Consider the following 16,395-nt stretch of genomic DNA (forward strand, 5'->3'; position numbering starts at 1 on the left):
CATACAATGTTACTCAGTGTACTAAATATTGTATGGCCTTCAATTTCACTGCAGGTTTATAGAAAATGCTCAGATATCTGAATATATGAAAATAGAAGAATATTTGTAACCTATGCCTGTTATTTTGTTTGCCTCAGGTTCCAACTTCTACATGCAGTGTGACATGCACTCCTGGATTCAGGAAATTTCATCAGAAAGAAACAGCCGACTGCTGCTTTGATTGTTTCTGGTGCCCAGAGAATGAGGTTTCTAATGAGACAGGTATGTATTTGTGTGCAGAAAAGATACTGAGTATCTTTTCTTTTCAAAAATAGAAAGTTCCTGGAAGGAAACTGAAGACATAAAATATGTGATTTTAATTTAATGATTTTCCTGATATCAAGCATAATATGAACTCTGTAATGAAACTGAACTGTCTTCTTTAAACAGCACATTTTGCTTACACAATGAAGGTTACAGATTTTATATTTTCCAAAAAATGTTTTTTTTCGTTAAGAAATTTTTTTCATTTTACACGCTAATGAGAGATCCCCCTCTTCCCTCCTTCCACCCCCTCCACCTTCCCCTCCCAACCAAACACCATTCCCTTGCACAAGAAGGCAAGGCATCCCAGGGAGAGGTATATCTAGTAGAGGCAAGTCTAAGCCCTTCCTCCTGTGTCAAGGCTGCACCAGGTGTCCAATCATAGGTAGTGGGCTCCAAAAAGCCCCTTCATGCACCAGAGATAGATTCTGATTCTACTGCCATGCTCCCCCCAGTAAATCATGCTACACAATTGTCTTGCCATGTAAAGGGCCTAGTCAAGTCCCACGCAGGCTCCACAGTCATTGATTCAACTTTCATGAGTTCCCACTAGTTTGGTTTGGTAATCTTTGCAGGTTTCCCCATCTTGATCATGATGCACTTGCTCATAGAATCCCTCTTTACTCTCCAACTGCACTCCTGGAGCTCTGCCTAGTGTTTGGCTGGGGATCTCTACATCTGCCTCCACCAATCATCAGAGAAAAGCTCTGTGATGACAGGGTATTATCTGGTTTGATCTCTGGGGCAAGCCAGTTCAGTCCAGGTACACTCTCCATTATTTCTAGTAGTCCAAGCTGGGGATATCCTTGGGGATTCCTGGCAACTTCCCTAGCACTGAGTTTCTTCCTATCCCAATAATATCTCTCTCCATCATGGTATCTTTCTCATTGCTTTCTCACTCCATCCCTGTTACAGCTTGACATCCCATTCCCTTGTGTTCTTATTCCCCATGCCCTTCCCTCCACTGTCCAACTCTCACACCCATTTCACTGATTGAGATCTCATTTATTTCCCCTTACCAGAGTGATCCATGTTTCCCTCTTTGGGTCTTCCTTGTTAGTTAGCTTCTCTGGAGTTGTGGGTTGTTATCCTTTGCTTTACTTCTAGTGTGCACTTTTGAGTGGGTTCATACCATGTTTGTCCTTCTGAGTCTGGATTACCTCACTCAGGATGATATTTTCTATTTCCACCCATTTGCCTGCAAATTTTATGATGTCATTGTTTTCTTTGCTGAATAGTATTCCATTGTGTTTATGTACCACATTTTCTTAATCAATTCTTCAGTTGAGGGGCATCTATGTTGTTTCCAGGTTCTGGTTATTATGAATAATGCTGCTATGAACACAGTTGAGCATGTGTCCCTGTGTATGATTGGGCATTCCTTGGGTATATGCCCAAGAGTGGTATTGCTGAGTCTTGAGGAAGATTATTTCCCAATTTTCTGAGAAACTGCCACACTGATTTCCAAAGTTGCTGTACAAGTTTGCACTCCCACCAACAGTGGAGGAATGTTTCCCTTGCACCATATCCTCTCCAACATAAGTTGTCTTCAGTGTTTTTTGGTCTTAGCCATTCTGACAGGTGTAAAATGGTATCTCAGAGTCATTTTGATTTTAATCTCATGATGACTATGGATGTTGAGCAATTCCTTAAATGTCTTTCAGCCATTTGAAATTCTTCCTTTGAGAATTCTCTGTTTAGCTTTATAGCCCATTTTTTAAAATTGAATTGTTTGTTATTTTGATGACTAGTTTCTTGAGTTTTTAAAAAATATATATTTATTTTGGAGATCAGCCCTCTGTCAGATGTGGGGTTGGTGAAAATCTTTTCCTTTTTTGTAGGCTGTGTTTTTGTCTTATTTACTGTATCCTTTGCCTTATGGAAGCTTCTCAGTTTCTGGAGGTCCCATTTATTAATTGTTGCTCTCAGTATCTGTGCTGCTGGTGTTATATTTAGGAAGTGGTCTCCTGTGTCAATGCATTCAAGACTATGTCCTACTTTCTCTTCTATCATGTTCAGTGTAACTGATTTGTGTTCAGGTCTTTGATCCACATTGGACTTGAGTTTTGTGCATGGCAATAGTTGGATCTATTTGCAATCTTCTGCATGTTGACATCCAGTTATGCCAGCAGCATGGGCTGAAGATGCTTTCTTTTTTCCATTGTACAGTTTTATCTTCTTTGTCAAAAGTCAGGTGTTTATAGGTGTGTGGGTTAGTGTCAGGGTGTTCAATTCAATTCCATTGGTCCACATGTTGGTTTTTATGCCAATACCCAACTGTTTTTATTACTATAACTCTATAGTAGAGCTTGATGTCAGGACTGGTGATGCCTCCAGAGGTGGCTTTGTTGTACAGGTTTCTTTTTGCTATGCTGGGTTTTCTTTTTTCCCAAATGATGTTGAGTATTGTCTTTTCCAGGTTATGAGGAACTGTGTTGAGATTTTGATGGGGATTGCATTGATTCTGTAGATTGCTTTTGGTATAATTGCCATTTTTACTATGTTAATCCTACATATCCATGAGCATGGGAGATCTTTTTATTTTCTGAGATCTTCTTCAATTTCTTTCTTCAGGGACTTAAAGTTCTTATCATACAGGTCTTTCACTTGCTTAGTCAGAGTTACCCTGAGGTATTTTAAATTATTTGTGGCTATTGTAAAGGTGATGTTTCACTGATTTCTTTCTCATCTTGTTTGTCATTTGTATATAGGAGGGCTACTGATTTTTTTGAGTTAATCTTGTATCCGGCCACATTACTGAAGGAGTTTATCAGCTGTAGGAGTTCCCTGGTAGACTTTTTGGGGTCACTTATATAATGTCATGCCATCTACAAATAATGAAAGTTTTACTTCTTTCTTTCCAATTTGTTTCCACTTGATATCCTTTTGTAGTCTCATTGCTCTAGCTAGATCTTCAAGTACTATATTGAATAAATATGGTGAGAGCAGACAGACTTGTCTTGTTCCTGATTTTAGTGGAATCACTTTCAGTTTCTCTCTATTTAATTTGATGTTGGCTTTTGACTGGCTGTAAATTGCTTTTATTATGTTTAGGTATGTTCCTTATATTCCTTTTCTCTCTAAGACCTTTATCATGAAGGGGTGTTGGATTTTGTCAAAGGCCTTTTTGGCATCTAATGAAATGACCATGTGCTTTTTTTTTCTTTCAGGTTGTTTATATCGTTTATTACATTGACAGATTTTTGTATGTTAATCCATCCTTGAATCTCTGGGATGAAACATGCTTGATCATGGTGCGTAGATGTAACAGACTTATTAAATAAGAAACACAGGGCTGGAGAGATGGCTCAGAGGTTAAGAGCACTGACTGCTCTTCCAGAGGTTCTGAGTTCAATTCCCAGCAACCACATGGTGGCTCACAACCATCCGTAATGAGATCTGGTGCCCTCTTCTGGCCTGCAGACATATATGCTGTATCCAGGTGGATCTCTGGGAGTCCAGGTGGATCTCTGGGAGTCCAATTAGCGAGAATGAGGAGGGTTTATATGAGAGAGAATTGTTGAGACCAAGGTCGGATAAAGCACAGAGACAAATAGCCAAACAAACGGAAACACATGAAATATGAACCAATGGCTGAGGGGTCACCAACTGGATCAGGCCCTCTGAGTGGGTGAGACAGTTGATTGGCCTGATCTGTTTGGGAGGCATCCAGGCAGTGGGACCGGGTCCTGTGCTCATTGCATGAGTTGGCTGTTTGAGACCTGGGGCCTATGCAGGGTCCCTTGGCTCAGCATGGGAGGAGGGGACTGGACCTACCTGGACTGAGTCCACCAGGTTGATCTCAGTCTGTGGGGAAGGCTTTGCCCTGGAGGAGATTGGAATGGGGGGCGGGCTGGGGGGAAGGCAAGGGGGGCGGGAGGGGGGAGAACAAGGGAATCTGTGGCTGATATGTAGAACTGAATTGTATTGCAAAATAAAAATTAAAAAAAAAAAAAAAAAAAAAAAGAAACACAGAACCAAATGCAGAGTTAAAAGCCCAAGAAGTCAGAGCAGTAGCTAATAGCTGAGACTAAAACTGCCTTCTTATCACTGTTGCTGCTGCTGTCCTTCCCCTTAGAAAGAGACCTACTTCCTACGTGTCTGTCTTTTTATTGACTTTCTGTTCTGCCTTCTCATTGGTTGTAAACTCAACCACATGACCTCCTCATCACTGCCTGTCTACACAGACCTCCAGGTCTCTATGGTTGGTATTGAGAGTAAAGGCTTGTCTCTAAGCTGACTATGTCCTTGAACACACAGACTCTGCCTGCCATGAGATTGGTGTGCGCCACCACCATCTGGTTTCTGCTATGGCTTGATATTAGCTCTGACCCCCAGGCAATTTTATTTATTAACATACAAATAAAATCACATTTCAACACAAATGAAATTTCAACTTAATGGTGGATAATTTTTTTGATGTGTTCTTGGAGTCGGTTTGCCAATGTTTTATTGAGTATTTTTGCATCAATGTTCATGAGGAAGATTGGCCTGTAATTCTCTTTCTTTGTTGCATTTTTGTGTTGCTTGGAAATCAGAGTAACTGTAGTCTCATAAAAAAAAGTTTGGTAATGTTCCTTCTGTTTCTGTTGTGTGGAACAATTTGAGGAGTATTGGTATTAACTCTTCTTTGAAGATAATGTAGAATTCTGCATTGATACCGTCTGGTCCTGGGCTCTTTTTGGTTGGGAGACTTTTAATGACTGTTTCTAATTCCTTAGGGTTTATTGGTCAATTTAAATTGTTTCCTTGGTCATGATTTAGTTTTGGTATGTGGTACCTATCTAGAAAATTGTCCATTTCTTTTATATTTTCCAATTTTGTTGTGTACATGTTTTTGAAGTATGACCTGATGATATTCTGAATTTTTTCATTGTCTCTTGTTTTGTCTCCCTTTTCATTTCTGATTTTGTTAATATGGATGCTTTCTCTCTGCCCTTTGGTTAATTTGGAATAAGGGCTTGTCTATCTTGTTGATTTTCTCAAAGAACCAACTCTTTGTTTCATTGATTCTTTGTATTGTTCTCTTTGTTTCTATTTTACTGATTTCAGATCTCAATTTGATTATTTTCTGGCATCTATTTCTCCTGGATGAGTTTGCTTCTTTTTATTCTAGAGCTTTTAGGTGTGCCATTAAGTCACTAATATGGGATTTCTCCACCTTCTTCATGTGGGCATTTAGTGCTATGAATTTTCCTCTTAACAATGCTTTTATAGTGTTCCATAAGTTTGGGTATGTAGTACATTCATTATCATTGAATTCTAGGAAGTCTTTAATTTCTTTCTTTCTTTATTCCTTTACCCATTGGTGATTCAGTAGAGCATTATTCAGTTTCCATGTGATTGTAGACCTTCCATAATTTTTGTTATTAAATATTAATTTTTGTTATTAAATATGGTGATATTTTATTTGTATTAAAATGTTATTTGTATGTTAATAAATAAAGTTGCCTGGGGGTCAGAGCTATTAGCAAGCCATAGGAAAGCAGGGCAGTGGTGGCGTACACTTGTAATCCCAGCACTTGGTAGGCAGAGCTGGGTAAGTCTCTGTGTGTTCAGGGATACAGCCATTATTGGACACACATGCCTTTAATCTCAATACCAAGCAAGGAAAACCTGGAGGCCTATACAGACAGGCTGTGACAAGGCAGTCATGTGGTTGGGTTTACAACCAATGAGAAGGCAGAACAGGAACACTATATAAAGACTTTAACACAGGGGTAGCTAGTTCGGAGAGGTAGGACCACTGCAGGAGGAAGGGTAAGGTTTTAGCTCTTAGCTCTGACCTCTTGGCTTTCTTCTTTGCATTGGTTCTGTGTTTCTTATTTAATAAGAAGGTTGGGTACATCTACAGTTGAAATCTAATTTTTCCCATGATGGTCCAATAGAATACAGGAGGTCATTCCAATTTTTTGTATGCACTGAGAATTGCTTTGTTACCGAGTGTGTGGTCGACTTTAGAGAACATTCCATGGGGTTCTGAGAAGAAGATATATTCTTTTTTTTAAGGGCAGAATATTCTGTGGATATCTATTAAGGGCATTTGAGTCATAATATCTGTTAAGTCCCTTATTTCTATGTTAAAATTTGAGCTTGCAGATCTGTCCAGTGGTGAGAGTGGGGTGTTGAAGTCTCGCATTATTAATGTGTGGAGTTTGATGTGTAATTTAAGATTTAGTAATGCTTCTTTGACATATGTGGATACCCTTATATTTAGGACATGAATGTTCAGAATTGAAACTTCATCTTGGTCGATCATTCCTGTGATGAGGATGCAAAGTCATTCTCAATCTCTTTTGATTGATTTCAGTTTGAAGTCTGTTTTGTTAGATATTAGGGTACCTACACCAGCTTGATTTTTATGTCCATTTTTTTAGAAAGTCTTTTCTGAGCCTTTTACTCTGAGGTAGTTTCTGTCTTTGAAGTTGATGTGTGTTTCTTGTATGCAGCAGAAAGTTGGGTCCTGCTTTCTTATCCACTCTGTTAGCCTATGTTTTTTATTGGTGAATTAAGTCCATTGATATTAAAATATTAATGACCAGTGATTGTTAATTCCTGTTATCTTTTGGTGATGGTTTGTGTGTATTTCTCTTCTTTGAAGTTTACTGCTGTGGGGTTGTCTATTGTCTGTGTTTTCATGGGTGTATCTAATATCCTTAGGTTGGAATTTTTCTTCTGGTGCTTTCTTTTTTTTTTTCTTTTTTTTTTTTTTTTGGTTTTTCGAGACAGGGTTTCTCTGTGTAGCTTTGCGCCTTTCCTGGAACTCACTTGGTAGTCCAGGCTGGCCTCGAACTCACAGAGATCCACCTGGCTCTGCCTCCCGAGTGCTGGGATTAAAGGCGTGCGCCACCACCGCCCGGCCTTCTGGTGCTTTCTATAGGGATGGATTTGTGGATAGCTATTGTTTAAATCTGGTTTTGTCTTGGAATGTCTTGCTCACTCTGTCTATGGTGATTGAAAGTGTTGCTGGATATATTAGTCTAGACTGGCCTCCATGATCTTTTGGTGTTTTCATCACATCTGTCTAGGATCTTGTGGTTTTCAAAGTCTCCATTGAGTAGTCAGGTGTTATTGTAATGGGTTTGCCTTTAGAAGTCACTTGGCCATTTTTCTTTGCTGCTCTTAATATTATTTCTTTATTCTGTAGGTTTAGTCATTTAATTATTATGTGGCAAGGATACTTTCTTGGGGGTTTAGTCTGTTTGGTGTTCTATAGGCTTCTTTTATCTTCATAGGTATTTCCTTCTTTAAGTTGGGAAAGTTTTTCTCTCTGATCTTGTTGAATATATTTTCTGTGCCTTTGAGTTGGTATTCTTCTCCTTCTTTTATCCTAATTATTCTTAGGTTTGGCTTTTTCATGGTGTCCCAAATTTCCTAGACATTTTGTGTTATGACTATTTTGGCTTTGGTATTTTCTTTGACTGGCAAATCTATTTCCTCTAATGTGTCCTCTACACCAGAGATTCTCTCTTCCATCTTTTGTATTTTGTTAGTTATGTTTGCATCTGTGTTTCCTGTTAATTTATTCAAATTTTCTATTTCCAGCATTCCCCCTGTTTGTGTCTTCTTTATTGTTTCTGTTTCACTTTTGGGTCTTAAACTGTTTCCTTCACATGCTTAATTGGTTTTACATGGTTTTCTTGCCTTTCTTTAAGGGATTTATTGATTTCTTCCAATTTTTGTTTGTCTTTCCTCAATTTCTTTAAGGGAAATTTTCACTTGCTCTTTAAAGACCTCTAGTATCATCATGAAGTTATTTGTAAAGTGGCTTTCTTCTGTTTCTACATTGTGATGTTTAGGTCTTCCTGTTGTCGAAGGGCTATGTTTTGTTGATGCCATGTTGCTCTTTATATTTTTATATGTATGTTTGCACTGGACTCTACCTATCTCTTCCTCCAATATGTGCAAGAGGTTCCTGTGTCTGAGTGAGCTGCTATTGGTCCAATCTGTGCTTGTTGTGTCTGTGTCTCAGGGGGCCCCTTTTGGTCCAATCTTAGCTCTTGGTCTAATTAGAGCTGGCACATTCTGTATCTCTGGTAGCTGCTCCTTGTCCAATCCAAGCTAGCTGGTTACGTGGCTCAGGGAGCCACTCTTGGTCTTATCAGGACTCTTGGTCCAGTCAGAGCTGACAGATTCTGTGTCTCAGGAAGTGTCTGTGGTTTAATGAGAGCTTACAATTTGTTTTCCATGTCTCAGGAAGTTACTGGAGTCATAGGTGGATGGGTATTGTGGTAGGGTGTGGGTCTTGTAGATTGCAGGGTCGTATGGGGGTTTTTGTAGGGGGGCCTTCCCGCAGGAGTTTTCCCTGCTGGCTAGCAGCTGGGGCATAGTTGGGTAGGGGTACACAGGGACTGACTCTGTCCCAGAGCCTGAATCCTAGAGGCAGGACTCTCTGGGTGGGAGAAGAGTTACTCACTGCAAAAAAATATTTAATAAAAAACAAATACTTTGTAATTTATTCTACAATAAACTTTTGAACACAGTATTGCTATCCATATGTCTAATCTTCCTTAACCATTTGTACCAATTGAAATTAAAACAGGATCAGCCAGTCCACATTATCATCTACCTGTCGCATACCTTGTCACTGATGAGGACCAGAGAGAGGTTCAGACTCTTGTTCTTTAATGAAATATATTTAAGACCTTGGAGAATAGCTTTCAGAACCAAGCAATTATTGTGAAATGTATAGAAAGAGTTCAGACCCCAAGAATACACCCAAAGATGTGATAGTGTTCTTCAGCAATCACATCCTACCAAGAGATAAGGAAAGTACTCAGAATATACATAATCTTGCACAGCATCTAAGTTGGAATGTGTAGTTGGAAACAAAAAGAGACTACCCAGCCTGTCAGTGGTGGCACATGCCTTTAATCCCAGCATTCAGGATGTAGAGCCAGGAGGATCTCTATGAGTTTGAGGCCAGCTTGGTCTACAGAGCAAGATCCAGGACAGGCACCAAAACTACACAGAGAAACCCTGGCTCCAAAAAAAAAAAAACCCCACTAAAAAAAAAAGACTACACAAAAGAGAGGGAACTGTATCCATGCCAGTGGATGTCCACACACTCCAGAAGAGAAATTGACATTGCTGCTGCCGCTGTTGCTGTTATAGCAATGGTGGCCACCGCTGCTACTGTGTCTGGGATTACCATTTCATAGTTGCTTACTACAGCTAGCACAGTGGAGACCCTGGCAGCAAAAGTAGCTACCACAGTTAGTTAATCTTCCATTCTATTGGACATGATAAATTTAATTCAGTAGTTATATACATCTCGACTGGCTTTGAAAATTATAAATTTATAAACTCAAGTTTTGGCTTTGAAAATTATAAATTTATAAACTCAAGTTTCAGTTGCTTTTGGGATACTATCTTACAAGGACTCTAACGTACAGTATGGCTCATTAAGGAAGGAAATGGCTCAGTTGCCTTTAGCCTACTGGCTATGGGTGAGATAGGACCTCTGTTGGTCTTTTCTGTGTTGAACACACAGATTGCAAGCCCAGTGCCATTTTGAGATCTTTGACAGCAGTTAACTCTACAGCTCACACACGATTGAGCCTGTATGATAATGAGTATTCAGAGACGGGTAATGCCTGGGGGGCACTCATCAACCTAAGGCAGAGCACCTCTGGGGCCTGGGCAGGCATCTCCATGATGGATAAGATGACCTGCTGACGTCCCACGCCACCCAAGTCAGAAGCTCATTATTTAATAAAAGGGGGACCTGTAAGTCCCTGGCCCCCATTTTGGGTAACTGTTGCCTTGCTTTCAGATCTTGACCTTGATATCCTCCCTATGCTAATTTCCTGCCAGGTTCCACCCTCCTGAATGCTTAAGGGAAGTTTCTTGTCTGTGTATCCTGAATAATGGGTGTTAACAGCTTAGATGCAAGATTGTAAAACATCAGTAGTGAACTTCTGCCCTCTGGGGTTCTCCCATTGTGCTGTAAGCCTGTATTTAAAACCTCCTCCCTCCTTCAATAAATGACATTCAACATTTAAAATTAAAATATATGTATATATATATAATTGAATGAATACTGTGAATGTATTCTATGAATACCACAAATGTGATTAATATTATTAGTGTAATTAATGAATATCATGAGTGTAATTTAAAAAATAAAAAAAAGAGAGGGAACTGAAGAAAAACACCTGATGATTGCATTCTGAACTGCAAATGCATGCAGAAATACGTGTGTGCTCACACTGATATGCAAAAATCACTCATACATAAAATCATATGTACACATGTATGCATACCATATAAACAGAATATATTTAATTTAAATTTATTTTAGTTTAAAATTAATTACGTCCCCTTCATTTCTCCCTTTAGTACCAGCATTAGTCTCACTTGAAACACATTGACATGTCTACTCCATTCTCAAATCAATAGCAAAATGATTAGGAAGGTAGATTAAATCCAAATACATTATATGTATGTATGAATTTTAAATATAGTGTTGAAAAATATCTATATTTTTATGTTGTAACTTACTCAAAATTCATGATTAGTTTAGATTTTCTTTTTTCTTCTAATACACAAGTGAGTAGTGTCAAGAACAAAAGTAAATGTGAATTTATAGCTATTCATACACCAGACATCATAGGAATAAAACATAATGGAAAATGTAAATGTCCTTTTTCCCAAATATTTATGTTAATTGTTGATGTTATGAATATAAAGTGAAGGGCATTTTGTTGCACAAGAGTACAGCTTCTTCAATGGAATATTGCTTTATGCAAACATTACGTACCTGAGATAATTGTCAATTATTGACTCTCTATGAAGATACAGACTAAGGGTCAAGGCAAAATGTACATACATAACATTATATCAGCTGCCTTTGTGATCTGGTCATGCTGTCTTAGTGTTCTATTGCTATGAAGAGACACCATGCACATGAAATTTTTTTTTGAGAAAAGCATTTAATTCTGGCTCACTTATGCTAACAGAGGTTTAATCCATTATTGTAATTACAATGAGACCAGTGGCACACAGGCAGGTATGGTTCTGGAGAAGCAGCTGAGTGTTCTCTTTTTAGATATTCAGGCAGAAGGAAGAGAGAGACAGTGGGGCTGCTTGTGTTTTTGAGAAACCAAAGCCCATTGTCAGTTACACACTTTCTCCAAAAATGCCACATGTACTCCAACACAATAAATCACTTAATCCTTTTCAATCATGCCTCTCCCTGGTGTACAAGCATAATAATCTATGAGCCTATGGGGGTCATTCTCACTGAAACCACCAAGTAACAGTCCCTGGTCCACCTAGGCTTGTAGGAACATCATAATTTAAAATGCATTTAGTCGAACTTCAAAATTCCAGAAGTCCAAATTCTGCATCTCCATGTCTGTTTTGTAAAGCACTCCAGATCTCCAACACCTTTCTGTTTTGTTGATTGGAACAAACTACTCTTTTGGGCTAGTACAACATCCTGTGTGCAGGTATCTTGGCAGTTACCCCATGACTCTGGCATCTCCAACATCTTGGGATCTCCAATGAAATATGAGCTTCAACTCCACCACTTCACCCAATGGCATCTTTTGGCCCCCATGCATGGACACCTTGGACATATACCTGTCCTAGTGGCTCTACTTAATCATGGATGGATATTCCACATCCACCTCCTTCTATCCTTTGCTCAAAGCCAAAACCATTTGACCAACTCTTCCATTGTTTTCTGCTTACTAGATTTGGAACTTGGCCCCCTTGTTCAAATACAGTTTTACCCAATTTTTATTTTTGATGATTTCTTTCACTGAAACCTTATGTATTTCATTTCACAAATTGGAAGCTTAGCTCAGTACATTCTTGTCCTATGTTGCCACTCTCTTTATTTTATTTAGCATCAGGCTTTTCTTTAAACTTTTTTATCTCTTTAACCTCTGCAATTACCTCCATTACACTTCCTGGTGCTCCCTTTCTTCTCAAACTATTTGTTTCGTATTTTTCCATGCTCACCTAGGTCTTTTTCATTACAGATTTGAATAAGAGTAAAAACTAATAACCATATAAGGAAGTCAAGACTAGGCTATCATAAAATTTCCTCAGTTTTCTTAATTCAGAACTCTTCAATTTGGCTTCAGCTATATTTTTGACCAGGGCAAAAAGGAACCACATTCTTAGTCAAAATATTAAAGTAACAGTCTATGAGCCTTTACTAATTTTTATGCCTATGAAACTACTTGAGTTTCAGAGGTTCCCACTGTTCAAATATCCCCCAGGGCTGCCTTCAATGCTTCTAATAGTATGGCCCATTAAGCCTTACTTAAAACATTCAACTGCTTTTCTAATCCATAGATCCAAAGTCCACATTCTGGCAACAACAAATATTTTTCTCTTAGTGTCTGTTATATTAGAGTGAAGAGACACCATAAACATGACAATACTTATATATAAAGCATTTAATTGGGGGCTTGCTTACAGTTTTAATCCTTTGTCATAATGTCAGGAAACATGTCAGAACAGAGACACACACATTTCCAGAGAAGTAGATGTGTGTTCTACATCCAGATCCTCAGGAGCATGTAGGGAGAGACACTGGGGTTGGCTTGAGATTTGAAAACTGAAAGCCCATCCTCAGTGACAAACTTCTCCTAACAAGGTCACACCTACTCCAATAAGAACACATATTTTAGTATTTTCAAATAGGGCCATTCCCTAGTGACCAAGCAATCAAATCTATGACCATATAGGAACCACTCTCACTTTAACCACCACACATTCACAGTACACAGATCTGTAGACAATAAATATAATATCTGAGTAATTAACTAATTTAAGCTGTTTCTATTACCACTTACAAGACCTAAGAAACCAAGTATTTTTCTTATTTTTAAAAATTTTCATATATGGTAATTGATAAACAGGAGTAAGAAGATTCTCAGCTCCCTTTATCATGAAGGTGGCAATTTTCATCACCAAGCATGAATTGCTACAAAGCAGCCTGACCTCACTGCTCCATACAGTAACAAGGAAAAAATTGTTATTGAACACCAAAACAGTTATTGAGGTATCCTCTGATTAATACAGATACTAAAAGATTAAGAATATAATGATGAAATTTTATGAGAATTTGTTCTTAATTTCCTTCTGCAGATATGAAGCAATGTGTGCACTGTCCAGAGGATCAGTATTCAAACACAGAGCACACATGCTGCCTGCAAAGACATGTCTCCTTTCTAGCATATGAAGACCCATTGGGGATGACTCTGGCCTTCATGTCCCTGTGCTTCTCTGCCCTCACAGCTCTTGTTCTTGGTGCTTTTGTGAAGTACAATGACACTCCCATTGTGAAGGCCAATAACTGCATTCTCAGCTACATCCTACTGATCTCCATCACCATATGTTTCCTCTGCTCATTGCTGTTCATTGGGCATCCCCACATAGTCACCTGCATCCTGCAGCAGACCACATTTGGAGTCTTTTTTCACCGTGGCTGTGTCTACTGTCTTGGCCAAGACTATTACTGTTGTCTTGGCCTTCAAGCTCATTACTCTAGGAAAAAGGATGAGAGGAATGCTGGTATCAGGGGCACCTAAATTTGTCATTCCCATCTGTACCATGGTCCAATTCATTCTCTGTGGAATCTGGCTGGTCACATCCACTCCCTTTATTGACACAGATACACACTCTGAACATGGACAGATCATCATTGTTTGCAAAAAAGGCTCAGTCATTGCATTCCATCTTGTGTTGGGATACTTGGGCTCCTTGGCTCTGGGAAGCTTCACTGTGGCCTTTTTGGCCCGGAATCTTCCTGACAGATTCAATGAAGCTAAATTCCTGACCTTCAGCATATTGGTGTTCTGCAGTGTCTGGGTCACCTTTCTCCCTGTCTACCACAGCACAAAGGGGAAGGTCATGGTGACTGTGGAGGTCTTCTCCATCTTGGCCTTCAGTGCCGGGTTGTTAGGGTGCATCTTTGTCCCAAAATGTTATGTTATTTTGATAAGACCAGATTTAAATTCTCTTCAAAAGCTCAGGGATAGATCACTTTATTGACCCATTCATAGTTTTAAGATTTTACTTAAAAAATCTCTGTTCAATTTCCCTGGGGTGACCATCTCTTTCACTTCCAGTTTTCATCATTTTCCCATCCAGTTTATGAGGCTTTATAATGTCATCTTTGTTTACCTTATATTTTGATGGTATTGTGGGTGAGACTTTACTGTATACATTCTGCTATTCATAGTAGACATATTCTCACAGGAATCTCCCTCATCTTCTGGCTCTCCAGGTATTTCTTCCTTTTTCAATGTTCTCTGAGCTTCAGGTTGGGACTATTTTGTAGATGGCTTGATTGCTTGGTTCTAAATGTATATGTTGAATGAGAGGAATCATTAATAAATGGACCCCTGTTAGTCTTCATTCCCACATATTTTTTTTCCTGTGATATCTTGCAGACTACTTTCTAGCAACTTGCACGATAGTCAGTATTGGAAAGTTGAACTTGGGCACCAGTTCAACTTTTCCATATTTGATGAAAGACATAAGTATTGCCCTCTGGAATATCACGTCAGCAGCTGGTAGTATAGAGAAATCCCACCCCACAAGCCTCAGGGATTTATATGGAAAAAGGAGTGGAAACGTTTCAAGAGGCACACATAGTACGTGTCTTCATGAAAGCACTGTCATCTAGGACTAACTAAATCGACAGGACTAACATGAAATCACAATTTTGGAAACATACATAAGATCTACAGTGGCACAAGCCAAAAAATATCACAGTACTAACAAGTAGACATGGACTCAAATCCCATCCCTAAACAAGAAATATTTTGCAATTCTTGCCTGTTGCAAAAGAGATAACAAGTTTTCTAGAATGGAGTTTCAATGGTTATGTCAGCCACACTCCTGGGAATGATCATTCCTTTTGTAGTAGTTGGCCACACAAGATCTATTTCATGTGTTTTTCTTTTGTGTGTTTTGAGCAGGGTTTTTTTTTAAAAAATTTTGTTTTCTTTGAACATTGTTTTATTTTATTGTTTTTGCTGATTTGTTATGATTTCCATTTATGCTTTGTTTTGTTTAAGAGAGATAAAAAAGTATGAAATTGGATTTATAGATATCTGTGGAGGATTAAGGAGTCATTCACAGAGGGAAAATATGATAAAATATATTATTTGGAAAAAATATTTAATAAAAAGTAAAATTAGAAATACATGTTTAATATACCTAATTGGAAATGTATTTACAGATAAATGTTAAATGAAATGTACTTTTGGGTTTTAGCAGTTCCCCAAGATATACATACAGACAATCTTACAAGAATTTTAATATCAGACATGAGAAACCTTTCTCTAAGTCATGTGTCAGGGGAATCCAAAGTACACTCCTAAATTTATAGGCTGTGGACACTCACCTTGTTGCTTCCCAGAAATTGAAGATATGCCCTATTGCTGAAGACACCACACACTTCAGATATAAACATATAAATACTGAGATGAAATTGACTGGGAAGCCTCCTTCCTGAGGACTAACTTTCAGGGTATTTGAAGATGATAAAAACTTCCAAGAGAGAAATGCAATTCTAAGACCTACTCAACAGTAAAGCCTATGAACCACCATAAAGACTATCATGGCAAGATATATTAAAATATGTGATTGTGGCAAGTTATATTTGAGGTAACCAACACCTGTTTAGTTATCTTTAAAGCCTCAACAGAAGGGAATTTATGTTTGTTACTGTAAACCTAGCCACGTGCCTATGATTAGTGATGTCTTCGACTCTAAGGGAGAACCAGTTATTCCTATTTTCTGAATCAGTATAATTCTGGAAACTTATCCTTATATGCCCAGATAAGCATAATCCTCACCAATCATGATAAAGCTTCTTCTTCAATACACTGAATCCAAAGCAGAAACATCCAACTTGTCAATATGTGAGGAAGAAATTGGATACCCAAACTGATTTCATATATATTCAACATGAACCCATCACCCAGGGCACAGGAAACATATTGGAAAGAGGCAGAAAGACACTAAAATCAGTAAGACCTGGAAGACTAGGGTACCTGCTGAGAGACAGTGTCTTCTCTATGACAATGAAGCTGAACCTATGGTATTTTAACAAGTTTGTTA

At 38.5% G+C, this 16,395-nt stretch overlaps 1 pseudogene; it reads left to right on the forward strand.

Annotated features, from left to right (window-relative positions):
- Positions 1-14,316, forward strand: part of LOC131900544 (vomeronasal type-2 receptor 116-like) — a 41,682-nt pseudogene extending 27,366 nt beyond the window's left edge.
- The last annotated feature ends 2,079 nt before the right edge of the window (positions 14,317-16,395 follow it).

Source organism: Peromyscus eremicus, unplaced genomic scaffold, assembly GCF_949786415.1.
Source record: "Peromyscus eremicus unplaced genomic scaffold, PerEre_H2_v1 PerEre#2#chr22_unloc_1, whole genome shotgun sequence".
In the NCBI taxonomy this organism is placed as follows: Eukaryota; Metazoa; Chordata; class Mammalia; order Rodentia; family Cricetidae; genus Peromyscus; species Peromyscus eremicus.